The sequence below is a fragment of the Lepidochelys olivacea genome (genome assembly GCF_965140295.1).
Source record: "Lepidochelys olivacea isolate rLepOli2 genome assembly, chromosome: 14".
NCBI classification, from domain to species: Eukaryota; Metazoa; Chordata; order Testudines; family Cheloniidae; genus Lepidochelys; species Lepidochelys olivacea.
The window spans coordinates 30,003,837-30,031,642 of record NC_140424.1 but is presented as its reverse complement, the minus strand read 5'-3'; the positions used below and the strand labels follow the sequence as shown (position 1 = coordinate 30,031,642).

The window sequence follows — 27,806 nt, the reverse complement described above, 5'->3', positions numbered from 1 at the left end:
GGTGTCCTATCACACTGAGCCATAGCAGATTATGACCTAATATTCAATCTCATTTCTATTTTATTGTTTTGAAATTGTGAAGAGCAGCAACTACTTAGCTCAGACTGAAGCATCTCATCTAATTTTCTAGAGCATGGTGTCTCCCCTTTGTGTACGACGAGACAGTTTAATGCACTGTGACGGAGAGGAGATGCTCTTGTTTTGCAAACAAATATTTTTGCAGAGAATTTTCATCCTACTTGTTATGCTTTCAAGAAACAAAGTGGTTTCGTCTGAATGGATTTTCTGACAGAAAACAGTTTCCATGCAAATGTTCACACCTTATTTCCTGGACTTTATCACTGCCTCCGGGGGGGTTGTTGTCTGTTAGAACAGGAGTCAAGACTGTTGTGTTCTCTTTCTGGCTCCGTGACCGCTTTGCTGTGTGACACCTTGGGTAGGTCCAATGGGAACAGGGTCAATTCTCTAACTCCAGGCAGCAGGGAGCCTGGGTGAGATACGGGATGTTAACGCCGTCTGCGAAGGAGAAAGGAATGTTTCCAGGTGCTGAATGTCAAGAACTCTAAACTTTGCTAAAATGGCTAGTCTCGAGAAACAAGAACTAGTTGGGGCCAAACTTTAACCATTGTCTTTTTTAAAGCCCATTCAGGGATGTGAGTCCCAGAGAGCCATAGAGAGGGGGAGCAACTTGCCCAAAGTCCCACAGATCAAGAGGCAGCAATGGAAGCAGGAGTGACCTTCCCTCTCAAAGGCAGGGGGACCAGCCATTAGGGCCTGGTTGCAATTGCCAGCTGTGGGAGGGAGTGTGCGGCAGTGGTTAGTGAAGGGGTCCATCCATGGCTCTGACACTCAGTGTGACCCTGAGCTGGTAGGTGAGGCCCGTTTGCTATCAGTCGGGTTGAGATCCCATCGCTACAGCCCAGCGGGGTTGGGAGGCTCCAGGAAGGTGGGTAAAGTGCTGGGATGTCAGGATCCTGGAGGCGCTGTCACCTCCGCCCTAGGGCAGTGTTCGGCACCCCCCTGCTGCTGGATGAGTTTCTCCATCCCTTGGCAATCAGACAGACTCTTGTTTTTACAGCCAGTCGATCGCCCTCGTGTCATCACCCTGCCTGCTGGCTGGGCAGGGTAACTCCTGAGGTCACCACCCTCTCCAGCCTGCCTTGGGCTTGGAGAGTGAGGAGGAGGGCGAAGGACGTCTGCTGACCCTGAACATCCGCCATCCATCATACCATCACTGAGAGCAAGTGAGTGGCATTCGGGTTCCTCGGTGTCTTCCCCTGTCTGTCTGGGGAGAGGCAGAAACAGGGGGAGAGACTACCTCCAAAGGGGGATTTCATTTGCAAACAGCCCCCAAAAGCCCCTCACTCTTAGGCCAGGCAGGGGCTTCTCCAGAGCCGTCTCCAGTGTGTTTGGAAAGGTTCCAGCAAAGGGGCTCCAAGCCCTTCCCTTGTGGGACACTGTTCCCCAGGCTGAGAGTCTCTGAGCTGGGCCAGAACCTGTGAGCTGCCGAGCCTGGAAATCAAATGGGAACGAGGAGGGCTCTGGTCTTCCTGTGCTTAGGGTCTTTGTGACTTTGATGTGGAGAATGGTTTCGCAGGAGAAGTCGGGGCTCCTGGGTTCTGTTCCTTCTCTAGCCTGGGCGGGAGAGTGGCCTGGGACGACAGGAGGGGGCTGCTTGTCCAGAGTAACCGATGGTCTTTGGGACTGACCCCATTGCTGGAAAAGGATGAGACTTCCTGGCTATTGCAGCAGCAGGGATTACGAGGGGGAACGTTGGGAGCAGATCATGCAATGAACTCCTGCCCGTGTGTGTAGATGGCACTCCCTAACACTGCTGTGGGGGCAGAGGGGGCGGCTGTGGTTGGAAGTGGGAGGAGGAGGGACAGAAAAGGCCCAGGAGTGAAAGGCTGCCTTGAGCCCAGACTCACCCCTGCTCCCCGCTCGGTTCCAGGATGGCCAGGCTCCTGCGGATGTTGCGGAGGAAGGCTCTGCAGGTGGCCCCAGAGCCTGAGGGAAGCAGCTGCCACCTTCCCAAGGGGCAGAGCAAGCCCTGCGTCCCCGCTGGCGGGGAAGCAGCTCCCGTCCAGGCCAGACGGCGGAAGTGCCCGGCCTTCTGGAAAAGGACCCTGGCTCCCGGCGCAGGCGCCGAGCTGAGAGTGGCCCCGACCAGGCCCCAGTGGAGCTGGCCCAGGCTGCGGTTTGGCAGACAGGACCCAGCCCAGGAGGGGCGCCGGGCAGGGTGGCTCTGGGGCTTGTTGTGTGGGCAGCAGCGGCCCCAGGAGCCCAGCCCTCCTTCCCATCAGGAGGCATCACCCTGCCCGGTCTCTGAGGCCCTTCCAGCCCCCGCCGGCCAGGAGGGGGAAGGTCCCTGTCCCAGCACCGGCAGCTCAGCCTGGGACAGTGGCAGCACCTGGGCCTCTGGCAGCAGCCAGGCCGACGGGCGCCACTGCTTTGTTCCAGGTGAGGAGCCGGGCTGGGCTCCAGGGGGGCTGAGGACGGGATGTGAACACCCTGGGCCCAGACGCTCTCCCAGGGATACGGGGGGGGGGGTCCCCAACCCAGGTGTCTGGCCTGAGCCGCGCGAACCCCACGGACAGCAGCAGCCGTCACACAGCTCCCCTTCCGCACAGGGACCTGGGGGTGGGGGCGTGAAGAGCTGCTGCCACTTGGTCCTTGCAGCTCCGGGCGGGGGGAACAGGCACCTCCCCTGGAGTCCTGGGCAGGGGAGGGGGGCTCTGCTCTGGGCTTCGGCAGCTGTTGGGGGCTGAAGGCATCCCTGAGAGGGAGGTTTGGGGCCCGATCTGCCCTGGGGGCCTGAGGTGGGAAGGGGGGTCTTGAATCCTGCTCTGCCCACCACGCCCCTGTCCTTCCCTCCCTGGTGCAGGGACCCCCCTGGATTCGGAGCAGGAGGAAGGGGTGGACGTGGCCAAAGATGAAGCTGCTCTCAAGCTCATCCGAGAGCAGCTCCAGTGCAGAGATAAGGTACAAATGTTCCCCACCTGGGCTGGAACCAAGATTGCCCTGTCCCTTCCCAGCATCCCCACCCCCTGCCGAGGGTCTTGTCCCTCCTGATCCACCACCACTAATGGGGCCCTTTTACATCCATAGTGTGGGACCCCCAGATGGGTGTGTTTGTCCCACAACAGCCGAGGTCATCTCCCCCGACAGGCATTGTCCCAGTTCCTGATCCTGCTTGTGTAGGAGTGGTGGGGGATTTGGAGAATAGGTGGGTCCCCACAATCCCCCATTGAGGCCTGAGCCCTGGAGCTGGTGTGGATAGGGCAGGAAGGTCCCTCGCTAACAGGTTCTCTCTCGCTATACCCCACTTCTGGTGGGTCCAGGATGAGGGGCAGCAGCTCCTGTTCCTTCAGGCCATCTACCCCGCATGTCTGGCTGCACGGGAGAGAGGGGAGGACACGCTGGAGCCGCGCTGCTGCAAGGCGGCTGTGGTGAAGAGGATCGTGGTGAGTGAGACACGCCATACGGCAGCTGGAGGGAGGGGGGGAATTGTGGGGCTGGGGGGCAGCTGAGAGTGGGGGACAAGGAATGACATGGTCCCAGCTTGGTCGTCGGGATGGGGCTGAATGGGGACAGTTTTAACAGGGAGGAGGAGAGAAGGGGATTGGGAGTGAGCTGGGCAGGAATCCAGGAAGGGGGACAAGTCGGATGGGCAGGAAGGAATCGGAGGAGCGGGAGGTGGTGAGGGATCCTGCTGGCCATGTGGGGCACTGGCTGTGTCATCTCCTCACTGGGAGGTGTCAGTCGGGCCTGAATCTCACATGCTCCTTTGTCTCCTTTGCGTCTCACAGGAGCTCATCGAGGAGCTTCTCGATGACTCGTCACCCAGCGCCGTCCTCGCCCACTCCCTGGCTGCAGTGGGCAACCTCTGGTACCGAAACAGCCCCACCCCGCCACCCCGCCAGCTCCCCTCACCCCAGTGCTGCTCAGGCCCAAGGCTGGGAGTCACCGTCACTGTCCCTCCCAGGTCACCTCCCAAGAGTGGCGCCTCTGGCAGAGATGGTGGGGTGGGAAGGGTCACTCTCTCCTGGTGGGGCTCTTCTTTTCACTCCCATAACATGACAGGGGCCTTGGGGAGGGGCTCATTCCCGGGCTCAGATACAGGAGGGGCAGCAGGCTCCAGGGAACAGGAGCCATTCCTGTCCTGCCACTGTCTGTCTGGGACGCCTTGGCCTTGTCATTCCCAAGCTCAGTGTCTCAGTTTCCACTCTCGCCAGCCTGTGCCTCTATCCCTGTGGGTTGGTGTCTGTGTTGGCGACAGTCCCACCCCCGTACTGCACAGTCTAATACCAGCTCCTCTCTCTTGCCAGCACCATGAAACCTGCCCTGGAGCCAGCCCTAGAGACCCACCTCTTGCGAGCTGCCCTTCACTCCGTCTTCACCCTGGGCACGGAGAAGGACACCACCGACATCCAGGTACCTCCTCCTCCTCCATCCTCTTACTTTTCCAGAGTGGTCCTTGGTCCCTGCTCCCTTGATTCACTGGAGCTCCAGATTTAGGGGTGGGGTAGCAGAGATGGAAGAAGCTGCAGGGTTGGATCCTTGCCTCCAGCAGGTTAGAGATTGTCCCTCCCTGGGGGATTTCTTTCTTTCTTTCTTTCTTTCTTTCTTTCTTTCTTTCTTTCTTTCTTTCTTTCTTTCTTTCTTTCTTTCTTTCTTTCTTTCTTTCATAAGCCCTGTTTTATCCAGAAGCCCAGCTTCCATCCATAGCAACTTGGCTGTTTCATACTCTTCTGCCTACAAGGCACTCTGCAGAGACCTGCTAAGCTCATGGATCAAAGGTCCAGGGGTCATCAATTCTTGCGAATTGCCTGCAGTGGGATGTGAAGGAGAGAGGCCAGGAGATGTGTTTGGGAGTCTCCCCATTGCTTCCCAGAGACCCCTCTTCCCATCCTGTGGCACGTGTAGGCCCAGGTTCCCTAACTCTGACCCATGCTTTGCAGGCTCTGCACAAAGTCATCCCAGAGGTCCTGGATGCCATGCTGGGGAACCTGCTGGCAGAGTCCCCAGGCACAGACAGGCTCCACTTCATCTTGGAGGTGAGCCCCATTTCACCTGAACTCTTTGGAGGACTGGTAAGGAGAGACTGGAAGATCCATTTTCTACTGTGTCCTCCTAGCTGGGTCCCCAGTGGGCCGTCCTTGGTTGGGGAGGTCAGTGCAAGCAGTATCAGGTCCTTCCTTCTTGAGGGACAGAGGAAGGAGCTGGGACTTAAAGCCAGAGCACTGCCTGGTTCTGCTGAGCACTAACCACACGGCTCCTGGCTGTCTTGGGGAGTGAGAGTCTGAAAACCCACATTTCCCTCACCCCTGCAACACACACACGTAAGTGAGCTCCGACCCCAGCTTGCTGGCTCCAGCTGGTGGCGGGCTGGCTCCAGCGGGCTGCAGGATCTGCTGCTGCCGGGGCTGTGGGTTAGGAGGGTTCTTCATGGGGAGGCAGAGTCAGAGCAGGGACTGAGCTAGGCTTGAGTCAAGTTCTTCTTGTCCTGGTTCAGTGTTGCCCCTGGGCCTTTAAGGGGCCCATGCTCCAGTCCCTGCTTGGCATCCCAAAGCAGCTCCGGGCTCCCTTGGCAGCAGAGCAAATGAAGGGTTGATCTAAAGCTCCTCTCCCCCAGCATCTCCTGCAGAGGAACTAAGGGGAAGGAGCCCTCTGGCCCAGGGGAGCTGACAGGAAAATGCTGATGGAGTCCCCTCTCCTCTCTCTTCCATTAGATCTCTGCCGAGTTCCCCAGGATGGGGCACCATGTGGCCCAGCTGGCTCTGTTTGTCAGCGATCCAGACAAGGACATCAGCCGGCAGGCCAGGGAGGGGACTTACCGGCTCTACCAGCTGCTGCTCCAACAGAGGGGTAAGGAACCCAGCTGGGACACAGAACCCAATAGGGGACTGAGAGTGACCGCAGGTGGATAATGGGACCCCAGACCATTTCTCTCAGACTGACCCAGGCTGAAGGACAAGTCTCTCTCTGCCTCTGTTCTTCTCCACTCCACTGTGGAGCCACCAATGGGATTGGAAGGACACAGAAACTGCAAACAGAATGAGGAGAAAAGTCTCTCTCTCTCTCTCTCTTCCAGGCCTGACCATACATGACGCAGAAGATCTCTGGTGCTATGACTGGCACCAGGACAGAAGGCTCTTAGGCTACAAGAATACAGCCAGAGTGGGGGAGGTAAGGGCACTGTGCCAGGGCATGACACAGCTCAGGGGGTGTAGCTGGCTGGGTTCCCTGCAGTGGATGCCTCCTGGAGACAGGAAAAGAGCCCACTCCTTATTTCCAGCTCAGAGTTCCTCATCCAGCAACCAGTGGGACAGGCTGGTGCTAAAGGTCCCACATTGGAACCTCGCTAGTTGCCGTGATTTGAGTGTCTTACATGGCTGCATTGCTCCGTGGCATAAGGAGGATCCCCGGGTGGGTGAGTTAATATAGGATTATGGCTTTGGGTGTCTCTCTGCTCCTTGTCCCCTGGCTGATCCCCAAGTGTCTGAGAGGAGAGCCCTGAGTCAGTCAGTCACGATTGCTTGATCAGACCCTTGTTTAATTCCCTGCACCCTGTAGAAGCAGAGAAAGGAGGTGGGCTTTGCCCAATTCCATTGCCGTCAGGAAGCCGAATGCCCCAACCTGGGAACTGGGTAGAGGACATAGTGAGCTCCAGAGCTAATATGGACCACATGCACCCCCCTCACGTCTCCAGACCCGGCCAGGGAATGGCAGAGTATCTGGACCTCAGCCACTGTTCCAAAGAAGCACATTGTCACTGACCCAAGTTGCGGCTACTTGCTGCACAAGTAGAAAATCAAAGACACCCCCCCGCCCCCGTCTCACAACTGTGGTGAGAATATCCAAACCTTCCAACACACCGTAACACAGTGCCCCCAGCCTGGAGTCAAAGGTGAAATGGGTGATTGCCACAACATCACAGAGGAGGCCCTGGAGTGGCTCCTGGATCGACAAGGGCATCGACAGAACGCTGCTCCACAGATGCCCCGTGAGAGAGACTGTGTGAGCTTGTCCCGCCTCACACAAGCTGAATTGCTGTCGCGGAAGAAAAGTCTCCAAGGAGTGTCTGGGATGGGGACTGGGCCATGAGTCTCCTTGTCCTTGTCAGGCTGCAGGTTGGATTCCCTGTGAAGAAACCAAGGAGATGCAGAGGCCATTCCCAGCAACGAGAGAAATCACTAAGCTGTGGGGAAGAGACCTTTGGTCTGTCAACTCCAACTCCCTCCCTATCTCCCCCCACATACACTCCTCTAGCCACTGAGATGCAGGAGATCTCTCTGCTGGAAGCAACACAGGGTCCCCTGTCATCTCTGTGCCCTGCACAGCAGAGTGGGCCTGCTCACACACATTAGAGATCCATTTCCAGCCTATCCTGGCCCCTGCCAGAAATTGCCCTTCCGAAAGAGCCACTGGAGGCTTTGGTCCCTCAGCATCTGCCACCTTTTAATAAAGGGGCTTCCCTGAGCCCTAGGACCCTGAAAGCCTCCTGGGGAATGAAGTGCCTTGGCCACAGCAACTCTCTTCCCCGCCCTTTGGGGCACTAGACGCCATTGTACCGCCAGGACTTGGAGGCTGGCTCTGGGCAATCTGCTTGAGTCCCGTGTCCTCTTGGTTTTAGGTCTTTGGAAAATTCTTCTCCATTGGTCAGAAGAGATCCTTCCTGCAGACAGCAGTGCTAGCCATCCACGACCCCCTGTTGCGTGTCAGCCAGGCTGGGCTGGTGCTCATCTACTCCCTCCTGGGGGAAGCGCAGCGACTGATGGGGGTCACGGTAAGCAACTGCAATCAACTCAGGAGCTTGGGGTGGGGGCCAGGGCCTCATTCCCATCCTATTGCCATTCGCTGGCCCGTTCAGCAGGGCTGCCATCCTGTGGCTTTAGCTTTTGTCCCTGGGGTTACTTGGGGAAAGGTCTCAACCTCTCCCCATCCCACTTCACTGCTGCCAGAATCCCTTCTCCCCCAGCCACCCTGCTAGAGCCCCCTCCCTGCCCTACCTGGGTGGGGATGGAAGTAGGGGTGGAGGAGAGGGTTCTAGGAACTTGAGCGGTCTCCCCAGGTGGGTTGGAGGTGGAACAGCTGTCAGGGGCACCGATGGGGCGGTGGCAGGAGCCCACCCGACAAGGAGGGGGGTTGGTATTGGAGGTCACTAGAGAGGACAGCAAGCCTTCATCCTGGGCGTCCGGAGGGTGAATCCACCACTCAGACATGAGCAGTTGCTGGGTGGAAATGATGGTGCTGCTTCCAGGTGCCCTTAATTTTCCCTGATTCCTGGGGAGTGTCTCCGTCTCTGACATGTTCTCGTTCCCCTGCAGCACGAGGATGTCACAGCCAAGGTCATGGGCCAGCTTCACATCATCAGGCATTTGCACCAGATGCCCGAGGCGCTGCAGGGGCTGTGGCTCGTCTGATGCTCTTAAAGGTTCCCCTCCCTGTTCAGCAAGTCCCGCTCCCTGCTGCAGGTACTGCTCTGTCTCACTGTAAATGCGGGGCTAGTGGAAGCGGAAATGGAGGCCCCTGGCACTCACAGAAATTCTCTGCCCTCTCTGTGGAGCTGGTCCTTCCCTCAGCCCCCCAAATTCCTTCATCTGGGGCAGGAGCTCTTTCCCTCCCACCCATACCCCTCCCCTCTTTCCTTGATCTCACCCCCATCCCATTCCCCGTGCTCCCAGGCAGAGATCTTCCTGCCCCATATGGCGCAGAAGGACCTTTGTGTCAGGGCGACAGACTGTCTGCCCAACTGAAGCTCAGGAAGCTCCACATTTGCGGAGGTGAGGATGGGACAGAGCCTCAGGGCTAGCTTCATCTCCTGCCCTTTATTCTTCCTTTGGCCCCTCTAATGGCTCTCAGAGTCTGACATGAAGAGGAGCCTCCTCCCCCTGTGTCTTCTAGGCCCTGGGGTGTGTGACAGCCTCCCAGATGGCTGCAGTCAGAAGCTGAACCACCTCAGGGAGCAGTGGGGGCAGGTCCCTTGTCCGAGGAAACCAAGCAGTGGTAGTTCTCAAAGAGGCTGAGAGGGAAGACCCCGTTCCCTCATGGAGGTAAGAGCCATTGACTTCTTTGGGCATCTGGGTTTCTTGGGGGAGAAATGGGATCCCTGCTGCATAGCCTGGCTGGGAGCTTCCCCCATCCCTGGGACAGAGACATCTCCATCAATGTGCCACCCTTGTTTTTTTCCTAGCAGGAGGCTCCCCAGAGAACTCCTCAAAGCTGTTCTCTGGGACCGTTTCTGGGAGGAGGCTCCCTTCCCTCAGTCTCCAACTCAATCATGCAGTCTCTTTCACCTAACATCTCCGCTCTCCAGCTCCACTTCCCGCAGCAGGACAAACGGACCTTCAGCTCCTAGAGAACAGACTCTGACCTCCTTCTGATCAGCAATGGGGTTTCACCATCCCCTCAGCAAACCTGTCAGCCGGGCTGGACCGGATTTGGAGTCCAGGGTAGGACTGGGTTCTCTCACCGTCCCTAAGGAAGGGGACACAGAAGATCATGGAAACCCAAGAAGGGCAGGCCGAGCCGAAATCAGGCTGAGGCAGAACTCCCCACGAGGGTGGAAGACCTTTTTTCTGTTCAAGACATTTTTGGACTTTGTTTGGAAGGAGCACGACCCAGGAAGGAGTGGAGTAAAGGCCAGTCACCTGGTTGGAGAGCTGAGTTCCCAGCCAACAAACTGCAAGAGTGAGTATCAGCGGGGTTGCTAGCCCAGCTAGAAAGCCGTGACACGAGGCCTGGCCAGCATCTAGCGGTGAGTGAACTCTGGTACGCACCTGCTTCCATTCTGGAAACAGCCTGGTATTGGAGAGTGGGTGGGGAGAGCAGAGAGGTGGGAGGGGTTCCTGAGGCTGGGGTGAGGAGGAAGCTGTGGGGCTGGCAGGGGAAGGACATGGCTCAGCTTGTGGGAGGGATCCTGCTGGCTGTGTCTGGAGTCCTGTGTAGCCTCTTCTGTGGGAAGTTCCCATGGATCAGTGGGGCCTGAATCCCTCCTGCTCCTTTGGTCTCTTTGGGCTTCACAGGAGATGTCTGGTGAACTGCCCTTGGACTCTGGGCCCAGCACCGCTCAGAAATTATTCGCTACCTTCAGAGAGACACGGCACAGCTCAGCCTGTTGGGTAGGCTGGAGACTCACACTTCACTCAAACACCCAACGCTGAGGTGCTTTGGGAAGCACAGTAACAAAGAAGAGATTTAAGTGAAACTAAGCAGGAGAAAGAGACAAATTTCAAACAGACAAAGAAAACAAAACATACTTTGTAGTGACTCAAACTGAACCTTAACAAGTCACAATCTTTGCCTTAGCAGTTTCCAGACTAACATCTCAGCTTTCCTAACAGACCTTCTTTGATGTCCCTGTAGGGTACAAAACCACTCTCTCGAATCCGCTGTTTTGATTGCTTCGTCTTCTGGTTTCAGACCCTCTGTTCTCCTTCTGGGCTGCCTGGACCCTGACTGTAACATCTCTCTGGCCCAGCCTCTTACACAGATGTGTGCTGCAGCCAGCCCAGCGCAGGGAGCAGTGGGGACAGATGATCTCATCCTCTCAGACCAAGAAACAGGGGTCCCACTGAAGCTTAGATGGAAGATCCCAGGCATCTCCTGGAGGTAAGAACCATCCACTCTTTTGGGCACTTGGGGTTGTTGCAGGTAAGAGGGGGCTCCTGTTCCATAGCCTATTTGTCCTCATGACTGTGTTTTTTTATTCTCAGAGGATGCGTCCGGGACCCTGGAGACTGTTTCGTGCAGGAGGTTTGAGCGGGGAGAGATCACTCACTGTCATGACCCATGGCTCATTAACTCGGGTGTGCAGGGGTCCTGGGAGCAGCCACCCTCCAGCACGCCACCTGGAAGCCTACGAAAAACTGCTTAGCTAGGACTGACGAAGTCCAGACCCAGTTTGAGGCTCCTATTGGCAGAGTCCCAGAGCAGCTAATCGGCCCCCAGCACCTCCTTAAACCAGCAGCAGGAACAAGAAGCTGTCTGAACACCCGAGCTCCCACCCGCCCCCTCTGGACCGTGTGTTGGCTGTTCCTGCTCCCACTCCCCAGGCTTGATTTCCTGGCATCCGGACTCGGGGTGACTCATCTGACTTGAGGTGCTGAACACAATTTGGTCTTTTGCTTCTGCTCTTCCAGTGTCCTGACCCAGCTGACTCTCGACTCCTGTCTCGTGAGTGTGGACTCTGCCTCTGCCCACTAGATCTGGCTGCCCATGACTCGGCCATGACACTGACTTTTCTACAATTCCTCCAGTGCCCTTTTCTGCTCTCCAGCTCTGCTCTCCCAGCAAGACACACTGATTCCTTGGCTCCCAGAGTCCTGCTTACCTGCTAGTCAAGGGCACAGGGGGAGAGCTTGTCTTGCCCCCTCCCCCACCACAGCTGCTTTTCCTCGGGGACTCTCTCTAGCGCAAAGGAGAATCAGTCCTGGCAGCAATTCAGGAAGTCACAGAAGGGACGGTCTGCTCAGCTCTCTCTGCAATGCCACTGCCCGAGACCATTACGAGTGGGTGCCCAGTGACTGCGCCGGCAGCTCCTTGAGAGACTCCTGGGGCAGGGTAGTCGTGTTTCCCGGTGACCGCGGGAAGCCATGCAAAGAGTGCGGCATTGAGGAGACTCTCCTGCTGTCCCAAAGGGTTTCTGTTCTCCTGCACGGTCAGACCGTGGGGCCGGCTGGCAGAATGGGGAAGAGCTGGTTGGTGATGAGTCAGAGGATTCACCATAGAGTTGGCAGCAGCTGCAAATCCTGTAGTCCCTGTGGTCGGGTTACCATGCGTCCGGATTTTACCGGACATGTCCGGCTTTTTGGGTTTTAAATCGCCCTCCGGGAGGAATTTGTAAAACTCTCCAAAGGGCCGGGATTTTCCTCCCAATGCAGCACTCTGGGGGTGGGGGTGAGGAGCTGTGTGCTCTGCGGGGGAGCGCGGCACTGTTTCTGGCTCCGCACCCCAAACACACTGCTCTGAGCAGCAGGGTACGGGGGCCGGGTGGCTGGAGAAGGGGCATGGGGTCCCAAGGGGCAGTCAGGGGACAGGGAGCAGGAGGGGTTGGATGGGTCAGGGGTTCTGGGGGGAGCCTGTCAGGGGGTGGGCATATGGAGAGGGGTCCGGGAGATAAGGGACAGAGAGCAGAGGGGTTAGATGGGTCGGGGGTTCTGCGGGGGCAGTCAGGGGACAGGGAGTGGTTGGATAGGTGTGGGAGACCCAGGGGTCTGTCAGGGGGCGGGGGTGCGGATAGGGGTTGGAGCAGTCAGGGGCCAGTTCGGGGGGAAGTTCTAGGGCGGCATTTAGGGTGGGGGGTCTAAAGAGGGTGCAGTTGGAGACAGGGAGAAGGAAGGCTTAGATGGAGAGCGGGGTCCTGGGGGGGGCGATCAGGGGACAAGGAGCTGCGGGGGTTGGATGGGTTGGCAGTTCTGTGGGGGGCAGTCAGGGGGCAGGAAGTGGGAGGGAGTAGATATGGGGCAGGGCTACAACTCCCCCCCCCACGAGTGTCCTCTTTTTTTAAAGTTCAAATATGGTAACCCTACCCGATGGGCCAAGCCTCCACTCCTGAGAGTTCAGGTGAACCTCCCCCTGTTCTCAGGGAGTCTTTGGACAGAGGACTCAGTGTTTCCATCAGGCTGCTCAGTTGCAAATGCAGCCATCCAAAGGCGTGAAGAATGGAAGCGAAAGAGCAAAGCTGGACCCTCCGCTGAGCTCTTGCAATCAAGTGAGCCCAGCCTGGGAGAGAGGAGGGAAAGCTCCAAGGTGGCTGGTGTCTGCAGGAATCCAGGGGAGGAGAAATAAATAGCTCATGATGAATCCTACAGGCTTTGTCTTGTGTGGTGAAGGGTTTAAAATGGGTCTAGTTACTATCACATTAAACTTTACAATGGCTGTGTCTGATTGAAGGGCAGGTCTGGAAAGGTCAGAGGTCACTCGAGGAGCTTCAAGTCTCAGATTCTGTCCCTATTGCCTGCTTTGACCAGCTGAGCTCAGCCCAACACATCCCTCAGGTGGTTGCAGTGATGAGCTCTTTCCCCCTTTTTCTGGATTAGCCACCAACATGGGGACAGGATACATGTGGCCAAGGAAATGGAGGGGCGTGGGGGTCTCTTGCAGAGGCATGCAGAGAACTTGCAGAGTTGCCTGTTTGTGCAGCAACTCTTGGGGGAGCACGGTAGGGTACCGTGCACTCAGGGCACCATTTCAAATTTTGGTGGTGGCTGGGAGGATAATTTCACCGTGATTCAAAGGGCTACTTCGGCACCTGAAAACTCTAGTGTTTTGGCAGATAACTTCGCAAAGAGCTGACAGGAACTCTTGCCAGACTGCTTTCCGGGGAAGACAGCTATAAGAATGAATCCAGGAAATGGTTCTGCATCTCTGAGCTGTTTGGATACTTTCAGGGAACATTCCAGATGCAAGACAGAGATCCCCACAGTTATCCTGGGTAACCCTGAGAGACTTATGGAAAACTAGCAGATACCTCATCTCTGCTGTCACTTTGCACTGATAAACTTGGACTGTCCGAACCTGTTCATGTATTTTACCTGCTTTCACCTCTCAATAACTTTCACATGTAAAAGAAAGAAAATTAAATAAATGACGTAGTTACACTGATATAGAGCCGTAGCGCAAACCCGACCTCCGAGTTGTCCCATTGAAATGGAATTATTCACAGCAGTAATTAAAGTTAAACATGCAGGTTAAAGTGTTTCCAGGGCTGAGATTAAGGCCACAGCTTATGAGAGGGGCAGACGCAAGAAGAGAAGAGCGGTGCAAAAACTGAAATACCACGTGGAACGTGGCCCAAACAATGCATCATGAAAAATAAACTCATCTTGTTATATAGTAATAGAGCTGGTTCAAAACGGTTTTACACTCACAATGCAACCTTTGAATTAAAAATGCCACTTTGGATTACATTGATCATTTGAAAAGAGTTCCCTTTTTAAAAAAAACATTTTGGATTTCCCTGCCCACTTGAGAGAGAACGTGGAGGTTTTCCCACCAAAACTAAACAGAAATTTGATCATTAAAAACATTTGCAAATAAGTTTGAAGAATATGGGGCGGGGGGGAACTGGTTTCTTCTTCAATTTTCATGACCCTCCCCACCCCTGCTATTTTTGACCAGTTCTAATTATGAATAAATGTCTGTCTGTCCATGAATGATAAATATGTCTGCTACTGAAACATTTACAAACAATGGCTCTCCTGAGGAGCATTGAGGTCACATTACACAGAAAAACACCCAGGCCTGCAGGGTTCACATTCTCAAAGAGATAAACTGCCCCAGGACGGGAATGTCACACACAACACAGCGTGACTGGCCCGTTTTGTTGTTGCTGGCAAATTGTGCTTTTTTGAGGTGGGGGGAGTTATATTTGAAATGAGTTCTTCATCCTCTCCCACTCTCATCCAGAGGTGCTGGAACAGGGGAGACCAGGGCCCACCAGTTTTTACTGGCCATAAGTGTGAGCGACTGGATGAGGGGGGAGAGAAGGAGCGGGAGGGGGCAAGGGGCAGTGTGAAGTGGGAGCTCAGGGAGAAAGGCGGCATGAAGGAGGGCCTCGGAAAGGGACGTTTTGAGGGGGCCGGACTTCGAGGAGAAGGGGTGGCACAGGGGCTGGGCCACAGTTTGGGTGCCAGCAGCCCTCCCACACTTTTAGGAAGCTTTTGTCCATCTTGCCCTCATCTCAAATAAATTTGTTACAGTAAGAAAACTTTGAGCCACAAGGAGACTCAGAGACCCACAATATAACCACTTAAATCCTCACCCGCCCCAAGAGCTGGGCAAACAGAATATTTTGGTCGCTGACAATTCCAAAAAAAGAGATGGAAAAAAACTGGTTTCAGGTTGAACAAAACTAATTTTTTTCCAAATTTTTGATGAACCAAAAAGCTTTAAAAAAAAAAAAAAAACCACAGGAACATTTCAAGGGTTGTAACTTTTTGAATTTTTGAAATAAAACTGAAGGACATTTTTTAACAAAAAATTGTTTCAAACTGAAAAATCAAAATGGATTGTTTGGAAAGTGTCTAAACTAAATGCTTCGACTTTTTAAGAACTCGGGGGAGGGTCTGGACGTGAACAATTCAGCAGACCGGATATGAATTCGCAAACTACTGAATCTAAAATAGGTTTAGATTAAAAGTTTTGCCTAGTCTAGTCCCCACTATTGAGGGGCATCGTAAGAGGGATCAGCTCTTCTAGCTGGTTCCCCAGCCCAAGTCTGTGTCCATTTAATGGGTCCCTCCCCCCACTCCGGTTTAGGTTGCCAATTTTAATTGGACATATTCCTGAAGATTTTATCACATGACAATTAATCTTTAATTACTGCAGTCTCCCGGTTATCCTGGAGGATTGGCAATGCTACTCCAGTTTCCTGGGCCACACCAGTGTCCCCACCTAATGGATCCTTTCCTCTGGGTTCCTGGGTCAAGCGTCTGTCCTCCATTAGCAGGTCTCCCTCCCCATTCTCCAGGGCTGGGTCTCGATTCCTGTTTCTGGTTCCCTATGCCTGGTCCCCGTCCCTGTCACGAACTGCGGGGAGCTCAGATTCCTGTGAATCCTGCGGACTTCTAGGCTGCTGGGACTGATGAGTTAGCAGCTTCCTGAAGACGAGTCTCGAGTAGGCAAACACTTTCCCTCTACCTTTCCAAAGCCCACATTCGTATAGTGAGACCAGCACCCCCACCACTGCCACCACTCCACGCACCGTGAGACGATTCCAGTATGCTGGCTCTGAAACTAAAGAGAGAGCGAAAGGCCCCATGACTAAGGGACTCCGTTAAATCATCCCACTGCTGCCATGTTTCTCCCAGAAGTTGAAGACGTTCCTGGGACACAGTAAGAGCTGAGTTGGGTCGTGTGCACATGGTCACCACTCAGAGCAGCGGGAATGAGATCTCCAGGCTCATTATCCTCAACGGCCAACGTGACGGAGGGAGAAAGGTGAGCCCGGCAAAGCAGCCCCTGTTCCAGAGTCTGGGAACTGTGATTTTTAAGATGCTTCGTGATGGGGTCACTCAGGTCTTAAGGTTAGAGGGGACGGTTAGGATCATTTACTCCAGCGTCTCCTGAAGCGTGGGGAAGGGCTTGCCATGGTGGGAAGGGTGGGGTTTGAAGATGTATACAAGAAAATGGGGGGTGGGGTCGCTAACACAGACATTGCTGACGGGTGAGGGGCACGATTGGTTTCTTTGCCTTGAGGAGGGGGCTCAGCTTTTAAAAGTTTTGGGAAGAATAATTTAGTCTGAGCCCTGGCATAACCCAGGCAAGAGAACATCGCCTACTGATTCCTGCACCCAGTCCAGTGATTTATGGCACTGACTTGGCATTGAGAGGGATTTTATCATATGCTGAAATCCAGCTGCAGAAGGGAAAGGGCATTAGAAGCTGAAAGACCCCAGAAGTGGCTCTGGTTTTCTACTCAAAATAACCACACAGGGCTGATTTTCCCCAGCCCAGCACCTTGCAGTCATGCACCCTGCGCCTAGTGACTTCGGTGTGCAGGCAGGCTCCCAAATCCAGACAGTGGCACTTCATATCCCCTTTCCCCTGGCATCAGGGACTGCCCTGAGCGCCCATCCTGCAAACACATACACACCTGAGCCCTCCCACTGCGATCCAAGGCTACTCCTGCGGATGGAATTAAACACGTGGCTAAAGCGTTTGCAGAGGTTCCAAAGAGCTGAGGCTCTGTGCAAAAGGAATATTACTTCAGTTATTCCAATCTTGGGTTAAGGAGATGCTCCTGCCCGCCCCCTCCCTTCACAGCTGAGTCTCCCACCCAGTGGAATTCTCCAAGGAACTTCGCACTCCAAGAGACAGAGATGCCTGAAGTGGCCATTAGCCTCTTAAGTCCCTTTGGGAATCCAGCCCTAATCAGAACAAGTCCTCAGCTCCCTGCAGCTGTTCCGTTACCCAGGCCGCATGGTGCAGGTTTCCTCTCACCCATCAGACTTCGTTTTTAAAGGAAAGCTGAGATGCAGGAGATCAAGGTGGTGCTTCCAATGAACAAGTACCAGGTCACCCACCCCATGGGATTCAACCTCGTATGGTCCTTGCTCCAGACCCCCAACTCTGTGGGTCTCAAGCAGGGGTACATGTATCCCTGGGGTACACAGAGCTCTTCCGAGGAGTAGGTCAACTCATCTAGATATTGGCCTAGTTTTACAACGGGCTACATAAAAAGCAGTAGCGAAGTCAGTGCAAACTAAAATTTCAGACAGACACTGACTTGTTCATACTGTTCTGTACGCCACACACGGACATGTAAGTACAATACTTATTTCCAATGGGTTTATTTTATAATTATTTGGTACATATGAGTCAGCAATTTTTCAGCAATAGTGGCTGTGGCAACATTTGTATTTTCATGTCGGATTTTCTAAGCAAGTCCTTTTTAAGTCAGGAGAAACTTGGGGTACGCAAGACAAATCAGACTCCTGAAAGGGGTGCAGTGGTCTGGAAAGGTTGAGAGCCACTGCCCTAACTCACCTCACAGCCTGGGACGTCTTCTCGACTCACGCTCCGCAGGGAAGTTAGAGATGAAGGACAACACCAGAGCCCAGCTTCCCATTACGGGGAGGGGGAGGAAAGACTCACCCCTGGGCCTTTCCTTGTTACAGGGACCCACAGTGACACAGACTCTCTCTCACTCTGCAGCTTCTCAGGCTCTGCTGATGGGAACAGCTGCGGGTGGATAAAAGGCAGCCAGGTTCTGTCTGAGATGTGTGCAGCGGAGCTCAAATGGATCTGCCAGAAAGAAGCGGCCCTGATATCAACAGTGCAACTGAGGATCCACATTTGTGTAGCTGTAATGTGAAGTACCCCCTGTTTAGTCTTCTGGGTAGGACCCTACCAAATTCACCCATCCAGTTTGGTAAATGTCATGGTCATGAGATTTTTAAAAGTCCTTTAAATTTCACAGTTTTAGCTATTTCAATCTGAAATATCACCCTGTTGTAACTGTGTGGATCCCATCCCAAAAAAGGGTCAAGGGGGGGGTCTCAAGGCTATTGGGGGAGGGGTGTCACGGTATTGTGACCCTGACTTCGGCACTGCTCCTGGCAGTGATGCTACCTTCAGAGGTGGGCTCCCGGCCGGCAGCCACGGTGCTTTCTGCTGCTGGGGGAGGTTCCTGGAGGTGGCTCTGATCTGGCCCTGGGAGCAGCCCATGCAGGGGACGAGGTCCGATTCCTCCCCAGCCCAGCCTGAACTTGCAGCTAGAGCCTGGCACAGGGTAGGAGCCCCTGCCGAGGACGCTCCCAGCCCTGCCCCTCCCCCATTCCAGGGTCCAGCACTCAGAGGTTAAAAGGGCCTGGAGCTGGCGGGTGGCGGGGTTCCCTCCTGACCACTGCGCTCGGGGCAGTTGCCCACGTCACCCACCCGTAAGATTCGCCCTTCCCCTCCCCCTCCCCCACCATGCCACCCTCACTTCTGCACTGTTGCTGGCAGCAGCGCTGCCTTCAGAGCTGGGCACCAGACCAGCAGCTGCTGCTCTCTCTCCGCCCAGCTCTGAAGGCAGCGTAGACGTAAGGGGGGCAGTACTGGGACATATTCCCCCCCTCCCCCGCCAGCCAGATTTCACAGGGGAGACCAGATTTCACAGGCTGAGATGCATTTTTCATGGTCATGAATTTGGTAAAGCCCTACTCACGGGGCGGGACTGGGCTTTAGGCAGAGCAGAACTCTGGGCGGGGCTGGGACTCAGGTGCCCCGCGCAGTCACAGTTCCTCTCCTCGGTCCTCCTCACTGGGCTGGGGCCTTGGGGTGTCATTTCTAACTGCCCCAAACCTGCAGTAAGTTAATACCCTGCAATGCTTCCCAGGGTACCCAGGGCTGGGAGGCACCTCGCCACCACCTGCCCTTTGCCTGAGGGAGCCTTGTCTATGCCTGCCAGGGGTCAGCTCCCCAACTCCACTGGCCACACGCACTCGCTGCTGGGCCTGCCGTCACTGCAGGGTAGGAACAGGCCCACTCTGCCCTCAAGCCCTCTGAGCATCTCTCTGGAGCGTCCAGTCCCTGGTCCCCTGGGCACTGGCAGGATTCACAGATTCACTATTTCCAAAGGAACAGTAACATCCTCGGCCCCAGCTTACCAGGTCCAGCTCCGATCACTGCTCCACTTAACACACAGCGCTGCCATAGGCTCACAGCGAAATCACCCCTCAGTTCAACAAATCCAAGAGTCAAGTGGAAGTGTTGGAAACTAATGGTTACATATAACAAAGTCATAACATGCGTTCTAGAGCCTATAGCAAACTAACAAAGTATTCTCCTGTCTAACCAAGTACAGCTCATCCGAAATCCTTGAAGCACTTCATAGCCAGGCAGCCTCGGACCCTTCTTTCATGAGACATGCGTACTGTCAGTTTATCTCCGAGGGGACGGATCCATTAGGTCTCTGCACACCAAGAGAGATCAGGCCGATCCTTTGTCTTTATGCTTAAACACCACAGACGGACACACACACAGCCCCCTGCTGTTAGTTTCTTCCTGTAGATTTCCCTTTTTTGTGGATTTTCCAATCTAATTTTGCACCTGGCTCAGTGCGCAAAGAGACATCCAACATCAGGCACACAATACACAGAGGGCCAGACAGGGAGGTAACTTCAGTTGTCTCCTGTCTGAAAGGAGCATCTGGGGTACATCACCTCCCGTGACCTGCCTTGACTCCAAGACATTAAGGGCACCATTGTCCGTCTGGAGACACAGCTCCTTACATAGTATAAGTACAGAGGTCTTGCTCCGATTATGGTGACCATTGGGCTACTGGCCCTTGATACAGACCTCACATGCCCCCTTTGGTGAACTATTCTGTAGACCACTGGTTCTCCACCAGGGGAACATGTACTCCTGGCGATATGCAGAGGTCTTCCCGGGGAGACATCAACTCATCCAGATATTTACCTAGGTTTAAAACAGGCTGCACAAAAAGCACGAGCGAAGTCAGTACAAACTAAAATTTCAGATCGTGACTTATTTACACTGCTCCTGAAAGAGGTACAGTCATCTGGAAAGGTTTAAAACGACTGATGTAAAGATCACGCCCAGGGGATTCCTGGAAAACCTTCTGTGCTGCCTGCCACTTGGCACCAAGGGGTCCCTGGGTCACATACATCGGTCCCCCAAACTCCATCTCTGCGCAGGCTCAGCTCCTCTCTCCTGCAAGGAGGGAACTGGAGCCAAGGCTGTGCAATAGCGCTGTCTGCAGTGTCCTGAGAGAGTGCGCGCCAACCTCAGGGCAGACTGCTGGGAACCAGGGCACAAATCCAAACTGGCTGAGAATTCTAGACCTAGATTTCACCAACCAAACATGCAGGGTAACCTCCTCCGGCATCCTAACAGCCTAGCCATGCAGTCCCCTTGGGTTCTCCGATCTGTCTCGCAACCCAGGTGAGCCTGCCTTTGAGAGACAGATGGTCTCTTACACTCAGAATCACAACAGTATTCAGGTTACTCCCAGTCCCACAGGCCCAGGCACCGCAGGTGAACTGAACCTTAGACATCACACCAAAGACCACGCACATAGCCAGTCTTATTATAGGACAATTTATTAAAAAGGAAATAAGATTTCTTTACAAGGCTAAAGCGGGTGAACATACATACACAATGAAGCTACAAAGTTTCAAAAGGTAACAGAAGCATCTATAGCAGTGATGCTCTGAGCTCGGTGGTTCAGGAGCGAAATTAGTGATCAGCCTTACCCAAAAGAGCCACAGTAGCAGGAATTCATTGTTTCATTTACTATAGTATTACTCATATTTAAACAGAAGGGCAGGGGAAATATTTAGGTTTTTATATAAATGATCGCAGCAAATAACTTAGTGGCTAATAACATAGTAAAAGCATCCTGACTGGTTAACAATTAAATCACAGTGCTTTAATATCATGTGCTACAAAGAGCGGCAGGAGACTCATTAAAGAATCACTTGCAGCTCATGAGCCGCAGTCTGTGTATCACTGGTCCATTATAAACTCTGTCCTTTAGGGCTAACCCAGGCTAAGCAGCTGGGGATCTCTTGCTTATGCCTAGAAAACCCTGCCCCCAGCATCAACAAGCTAGATGCAGTTCCTTCTTGTATCCCACCTCCTCCCCTGTGCTCTGAGCTGCTGCAGATCAGCACTTCACACTCCTGAATGCCTTAATTCACTCTCCTGTCTGGTGATTTACACAGTCACAGAGGCTCCCAAAACAAACGTTCCAATATTACCTCACAATGTGGGATACAGAGGTCAGAAGAAATGAGATTAATGCTGCAGCAGCTCACAAGCGTTCAATAAAGGCTCAACACACATTCTTATAACGCTAATACCTATCTTAACACACAGATGAGCCAGCCTGATCCCAGCTGTGTATTTCTCAGGGTCCCCTTGAGACATGGGGACTTTAGCATGACCTGGCACCTGGTCTGTCTGTGTCACACTGATCACCTCCCTGCCCTTTTCAAACCCACTGGGCTCCAGGAAGGGAGAGAACAGACATTTCTCCTCTTACGCGTACGTTCCAGGCCCTAGGTGTCACACGAGGAGTGTAACGGGGGTCTACTCCCTTGGCAGGTGCAGCGCTCTTAAAACTAAAAATGGAAAATTAAAACCAGTTTAAAACATTCATGCTTTTATCCAAAGCAATATCTGGCAACAGCAAAAAAAAGGAACTGGTGGTGTAAACCTGTAAACTTCAAAATCAATTGGGTTTCCAAAAGACCCCAAAAACTGACCCATAAAAAAACTTTATTAAAAAGTTCCTGGGTGGGGGGGGGAGGCACGCGGGAATGTAGAACATCCCCCCTCAGCTCTATTCCAGACCACCAAATGGGAATGATGAATATTTTTCAAAGATTCCATAGATAATTTTCTGCAGTGAAAAGCTTCTGTGGGGGAATGTCAGGGCAGTGAAAGCTGAGGCTGGTGCCTTGGCTCAGTTAGGCAGAGCTCCTGGTCTAGCTGAGGGAAGTTGGAAAGGCTGGATTTGAGCCATTCCACTGGTGGAAAAAGAGACGGCACGGGTGGGGGGACAAGATGTGCAAATAGCATCTCTGGTTTTCACCTGAGTCCACAGTGCTCTGCCCAGTGATGCGCAGAGCATTCCCCGATATTCTGGAAGTGCCCAGATGTGATCTTGTAAAGAGATCAGTCCAGCTTTTCTGGGACTAATTCCACAGTACTCTCCTTACGAGCCCCCTACCACGGCAGCCTCCTGTGCCTCTGTAAATGCATTGGGTTTGGTGCAGATCCAGGGTCTCTCACTGCTGCATCGCAAGCTGCTGTCCCCATGCACATCATTCAGATACGCACAGTCTCCTCCTCCTCCTATCGGAAACCTGCAAGACAGAAGCCAGGGAGTTGGTGTCAGGTAGGAGTTGGACATTTCCCATCAGTCACAGGCAGGGAGAGACGCTCTCGCACAGTGCAGGGAGCTGCTGCACTCACAGCCCCTCACGATTCCCCTTCCTGCACCTGCCACAGGCCCCAGCTAGAAAGCGGGCAGTGGGGCAGCAAGGCCAGGAAAGGTTCGAAGATCAACAGATCTCCATGGAGCATTTATGCCGGGTGGGTATTAACCCAGTTCCTACTCCGTCCCCTCCCAGCCCCGCACACCCAGCTGGGTCTGGATGGGCCCCTGCAGGCCCAACCCACCCAAACTGCCCCGGGCGCAGGTTCCAGGTGACTCTCAGGGTGGCGAGGAGCAGCAGTAACTCCGCCCAGAAGAGCTGGGTCCAGGGCTCCCTGGACAATTTACATCAGCTCTCGGGCCAGAAGACTGTCAAGACAGGCTGTATTGCAGGGGGCGGCTGGAGTGAAATGACAGCAGCACAAACCCAGCGGCCATGGGGTTATCCCAGCCACTCACACAGAGCTTCCCGTGAGAGCTGGAGGCCAGCACTTCCCACCTGGGAACAGGGTGGGATCAAGGCCCACAGGCAAATCCTTCCCCATGGTCCCATCCTGGCTACTCACAGTAGTCATGTGCTGGGCTGGGAGGAGGCCCAGCACTACTCTTTGGGCAGGCCGGGATCTCCCTGCCCTCAGGCCACCAGCCTCTGGCTCGGGGTGAGATCTGTCCCAGAGAAGGGAGAACCCAGCTCACAGCCACCTGAGCAGATGGCTGTGGGTGGCTCCCCCACCAGCATCATCCTGGAAGAGCTCTGAGGGGATGGCAATGATGCACCCAGAGCCTTCTGCTGGGGTGGGCGCCCACAGGGTGGCAGATTTCAGGGTTAACACCCCACTGAGATGCCTGTTTATGCAGTTTGGTAAATTGGCGTCACATTAGCTATCCTCCAGTCATCGGGTACAGAAGCGGATTTAAATGATAGGTTACAGACTACAGTTCACAGTCCTGCCATTTCACATTTGAGTTCCTGGTCCTGGTGACTTGTTACTGTTTAGTTTCTCAATTTGTTCCAAAACCTCCTCTAATGACACCTCCATCTGGGACAGTTCCTCAGATTTGTCACCTAAAAAGGACGGCTCAGCTTTGGGAATCTCCCTCACATGCTCAGCCGTGAAGACTGCTGCAAAAAATTCATTTAGTTTCTCTGCAATGGCATGGTGCCAGCTGCGGTGTGGACAGACCCCAAACAGGCCGGCTAACAGATGGGCTCATGAGGCAATCACAAAGACAGACTGCTGCCGACATCAGGGCATCCTTGCTCGAATATATGAAAATATCTGACTGGGATCAAACAACAGGTCATCAACTGACTTGTTTTCTAAGCCTCCTCTGGGCACATTTTCCAGCTTCCCATCAATCGCAAAGGGCTTTTTTAAAAATGCCATTCAGCTGTAAGTACCTAAGACTGGTCACATGGGTCAGACCAATGGTCCATCTAGCCCAGTGTCCTGTCCTCCGATACTGGCCAGCGGTAGGTGCTTCCGAGGGAATGAACAGAACAGGGTCAGTATCGAGTGATCCATCCCATTCACACCCAGCTTCTGGCAGTCAGATGTTTATGGACACTCAGAGCATGGGGTTGCATCCCTGACCATCCTGGCTGATAGAAACTGGTCGAGCTATCCTCTGTGAACTGATCTACTTCTTGTTTGAACAGAGTTATACTATTGGCCTTCACAAGATCCCCTGGTAACAAGCTCCACAGGTTGACTGTATGTTGTGTGAAGAAATACTTCCTTTTGTTTGTGTCAGACCTGCTGCCTATTCATTTAATTGTGACAGGTTTCAGAGTAGCAGCCCTGTTAGTCTGTATTCGCAAAGAGAAAAGGAGGACTTGTGGCACCTTAGAGACTAACCAATTTAGTTGAGCAGAAGCTTTCGTGAGCTACAGCTCACTTCATCGGATGCATTCAGTGGAAAATAACAGTGAGTAAATTGATATATACACAGAGCATGTGAGGGAGATCACATCAGAGCTCGTCTGGGGTGATGCTGGTGGGGGAGCCACCCACAGCCATCTGCTCAGGTGGCTGTGAGCTGGGTTCTCCCTTCTCTGGGACAGATCTCACCCCGAGCCAGAGGCTGGTGGCCTGAGGGCAGGGAGATCCCGGTCTGCCCAAAGAGTAGTGCTGGGCCTTCTCCTCGCCGAGCACATGTCTACTGTGAGTAGCCAGGATGGGACCATGGGGAAGGATTTGCCTGTGGACCTGGATCCCACCCTGTTCCCAGGTGGGAAGCGCTGGCCTCCAGCTCTCACGGGAAGCTCTGTGTGAGTGGCTGGGGTCACCCCATGGCCGCTGGGTTTGTGCTGCTGGCATTTCACCTAAGCCGCCCCCTGCAATACAGCCTGTCCTGACAGGCCTCTGGCCTGAGAGCTGATGGAAACTGTCCAGGGAGCCCTGGACCCAGCTCTTCTGTGCAGCGTTACTCCTGCTCCTCACCACGCTGAGAGTCACCTGGAACCTGCACCCGGGGCAGTTTGGGTGGGTTGGGCCTGCAGGGGCCCATCCACACCCAGCTGGGTGTGCGGGGGGGGGGTGAGGGGGGAGAGTAGGAACTGGGTTAATACCCACCCGGCATAAATGCTCCATGGAGATCTGTTGATCTTCGAACCTTTCCTGGCCTTGCTGCCCCACTGCCCCCTTTCTAGCGGGGGCCTGTGGCAGGTGCAGGAAGGGGAATCGTGAGGGGCTGTGAGTGCAGCAGCTCCCTGCACTGTGCGAGAGCGTCTCTCCCTGCCTGTGACTGATGGGAAGTGTCCAACTCCTACCTGACACCAGCTCCCTGGCTTCTGTCTTGCAGGTTTCCAATCGGAGGAGGAGGAGACTGCGCGTATCTGAATGATGTGCATGGGGACAGCAGCTTGCGATGCAGCAGTGAGAGACCCTGGATCTGCACCAAACCCGATGCATTTACACAGGCACAGGAGGCTGCCGTGGAAGGGGGCTGGTAACAAGAGTATTGTAGAATCTAGCCCTGGAAAAGCCTGACTGTGATTTCTTGTGACCATCACATCTGAGCAATTCCGGAATATCAGGGAATGCTCTGCGCATCACTGGGCAGAGCACTGTGGACTCAGGTGAAAACCAGAGATGCTGTTTGCACATCTTGTCCCCCCACCCGTGCCATCTCTTTTTCCGCCAGTGGAACGGCTCAAATCCAGCCTTTCCTACCCCTCCTCAGCTGGACCAGGAGCTCTGCCTAACTGAGCTAAGGCACCAGCCTCAGCTTTCACTGCCCTGACATTCCCCCACAGAAGCCTTTTACTACAGAAAATTATCTATGGAATCTTTGAAAAATATTCCTCATTCCCATTTTATGGTCTGGAATAGAGCTGAGGGGGGATGTTCTCCATTCCCGCCCCCCCCCCCAGCAACTTTTTAACAAGATTTTTTTATGGGTCAGTTTTTGGGGTGTTTTGAAAACCCAACTGATTTTGAAGTTTGCAGGTTTACACCACCAGTTCCTGGTTTTTGTTGCCAGATATTGCTTTGGATGAAAGAATGAACATTTTAAACTAGTTTTAATTTTCCATTTTTAGTTTTAAGAGTGCTGCACCTGCCAAGGGAGTAGGACCCCTGTTACACTCCTCGTGGGACACCTAGGGCCTGGAACGGTGGAGTAAGAGGAGAAATGTCTGTTCTCTCCCTTCCTGGAGCCCAGTGGGTTTGAAAAGGGCAGGGAGGGGGTAGGTGTCACACAGACAGACCAGGTGCCAGGTCATGCCAAAGTCCCCATGTCTGCTATAGATGCTTCTGTTACACAACTAAGCTACAAAGTTTCAAAAGGTATGTATGTTCACCTGCTTTAGCCTTGTAAATAAATCTTAATTCCTTTTTAATAAATTGTCATATAATAAGACTGGCTACGTGCTCAGTCTTTGGTGTGACGTCTAAGGTGCAGTTCACCTGGGATGCCTGGGCCTGTGGGACTGGGAGTAACCTGAATACTGTTGTGATTCTGAGTGTGAGAGACCATCTGTCTCTCAAAGGCAGGCTCACCTGGGTTGCGAGACAGATCGGAGAACCCAAGGGGACTGCATGGCTAGGCTGTTAGGATGCCGGGGGAGGTTACTCTGCATGTTTGGTTGGTGAAATCTAGGTCTAGAATTCTCAGCCAGTTTGGATTTGTGTCCTGGTTCCCAGCAGTCTGCCCTGAGGTTGGCGCGCACTCTCTCAAGACACTGCAGACAGCGCTATTGCACAGCCTTGGCTACCGTTCCCTCCTTGCAGGAGAGAGGAGCTGAGCCTGCGCAGAGATGGAGTTTGGGGGAAAGATGCATGTGACCCAGGGACCCCTTGGTGCCAAGTGGCAGGCAGCACAGAAGGTTTTCCAGGAATCCCCTGGGTCTGATCTTTACATCAGTCGTTTTAAACCTTTCCAGATGACTGTACCTCTTTCAGGAGCAGTGTAAACAAGTCACAATCTGAAATTTTAGTTTGTACTGACTTCGCTAGTGCTTTTTATGTAGCCTGTTTTAAAACTAGGTAAATATCTGGATGAGTTGATGTATCACCTGGAAGCTCTCTGCATATCGCCAGGAGTACATGTACCCCTGGTTAAGATGCCTGATAGTCACAGTGGTCTACAGAATAGTTCACAAAGCGGGCTTGCCAGCTCTGTGTCAAGAGCCAGTAGCCCAATGGTCACCATAATCGGAGCAAGACCTCTGTACGGATACTATGTAAGGAGCAGTGTCTCTAGACGGACAATGATGCCCTTAAGGTCTCGGAGTTAAGGCAGGTCACAGGAGGTGATGTACCCCAGATGCTCCTTTCAGACAAGAGACAACTGAAGTTACCTCCCTGTCTGGCCATCTGTGTATTGTGTGCCTGATGTTGGATGTCTCTTTGCGCACTGAGCCAGGTGCAAAATTAGATTGGAAAATCCACAAAAAAGGGAAATCTACAGGAAGAAACTTACAGCAGGGGGCTGTGTGTGTGTCCATCTGTGCTGTTTCAGCATAAAGACAAAGGATCGGTCTGATCTCTCTCGGTGTGCAGAGACCTACTGGATCCATCCCCTCGGAGACAAACTGACCGTATGCATGTCTCATGAAAGAAGGGTCCAAACCTGCCTAGCTGTGAAGTGCTGCAAGGATTTCGGGTGAGCTGTACTTGGTTAGACAGGAGAATACCTTGTTAGTTCAGTCTAGGCTCTAGAACGCATGTTATGACTTTGTTATATGTAACCATTTGTTTCCAACACTTCTACTTGACTCTTGGCTTTGTTGAACTGAGGGGTGATTTCGCTGTGAGCCTATGGCAGCGCTGTGTGTTAAGTGGAGCAGTGATCTGAGCTGGACCTGGTAAGCTGGGGCCGAGGATGTTACTGTTCCTTTGGAAATAGTGAACCTGTGAATCCTGCCAGTGCCCAGGGGACCAGGGACTGGACGCTCCAGACAGATTCC

The 27,806-nt window shown here is 53.6% G+C and overlaps 2 pseudogenes across 2 annotated transcripts in view; one reads left to right on the top strand and one right to left on the bottom strand.

Moving 5' to 3' along the window:
- Window positions 1-22,938, bottom strand: part of LOC311530198 (C-type lectin domain family 2 member E-like) — a 31,080-nt pseudogene extending 8,142 nt beyond the window's left edge. Inside the window, exons 1-3 of the transcript XR_014714562.1 lie at window positions 22,853-22,938; window positions 22,187-22,322; window positions 1,929-2,007 (exon numbers count right to left, since the gene is read on the bottom strand). The product of XR_014714562.1 is annotated as a C-type lectin domain family 2 member E-like (transcript). The remainder of the gene's footprint in view (window positions 1-1,928; window positions 2,008-22,186; window positions 22,323-22,852) is intronic.
- LOC311531267 (C-type lectin domain family 2 member D-like) overlaps window positions 1-25,349 on the top strand; it is a 193,174-nt pseudogene extending 167,825 nt beyond the window's left edge. Inside the window, exon 7 of the transcript in view lies at window positions 25,256-25,349. The product of the transcript in view is annotated as a C-type lectin domain family 2 member D-like (transcript). The remainder of the gene's footprint in view (window positions 1-25,255) is intronic.
- Window positions 25,350-27,806: the final 2,457 nt, after the last annotated feature.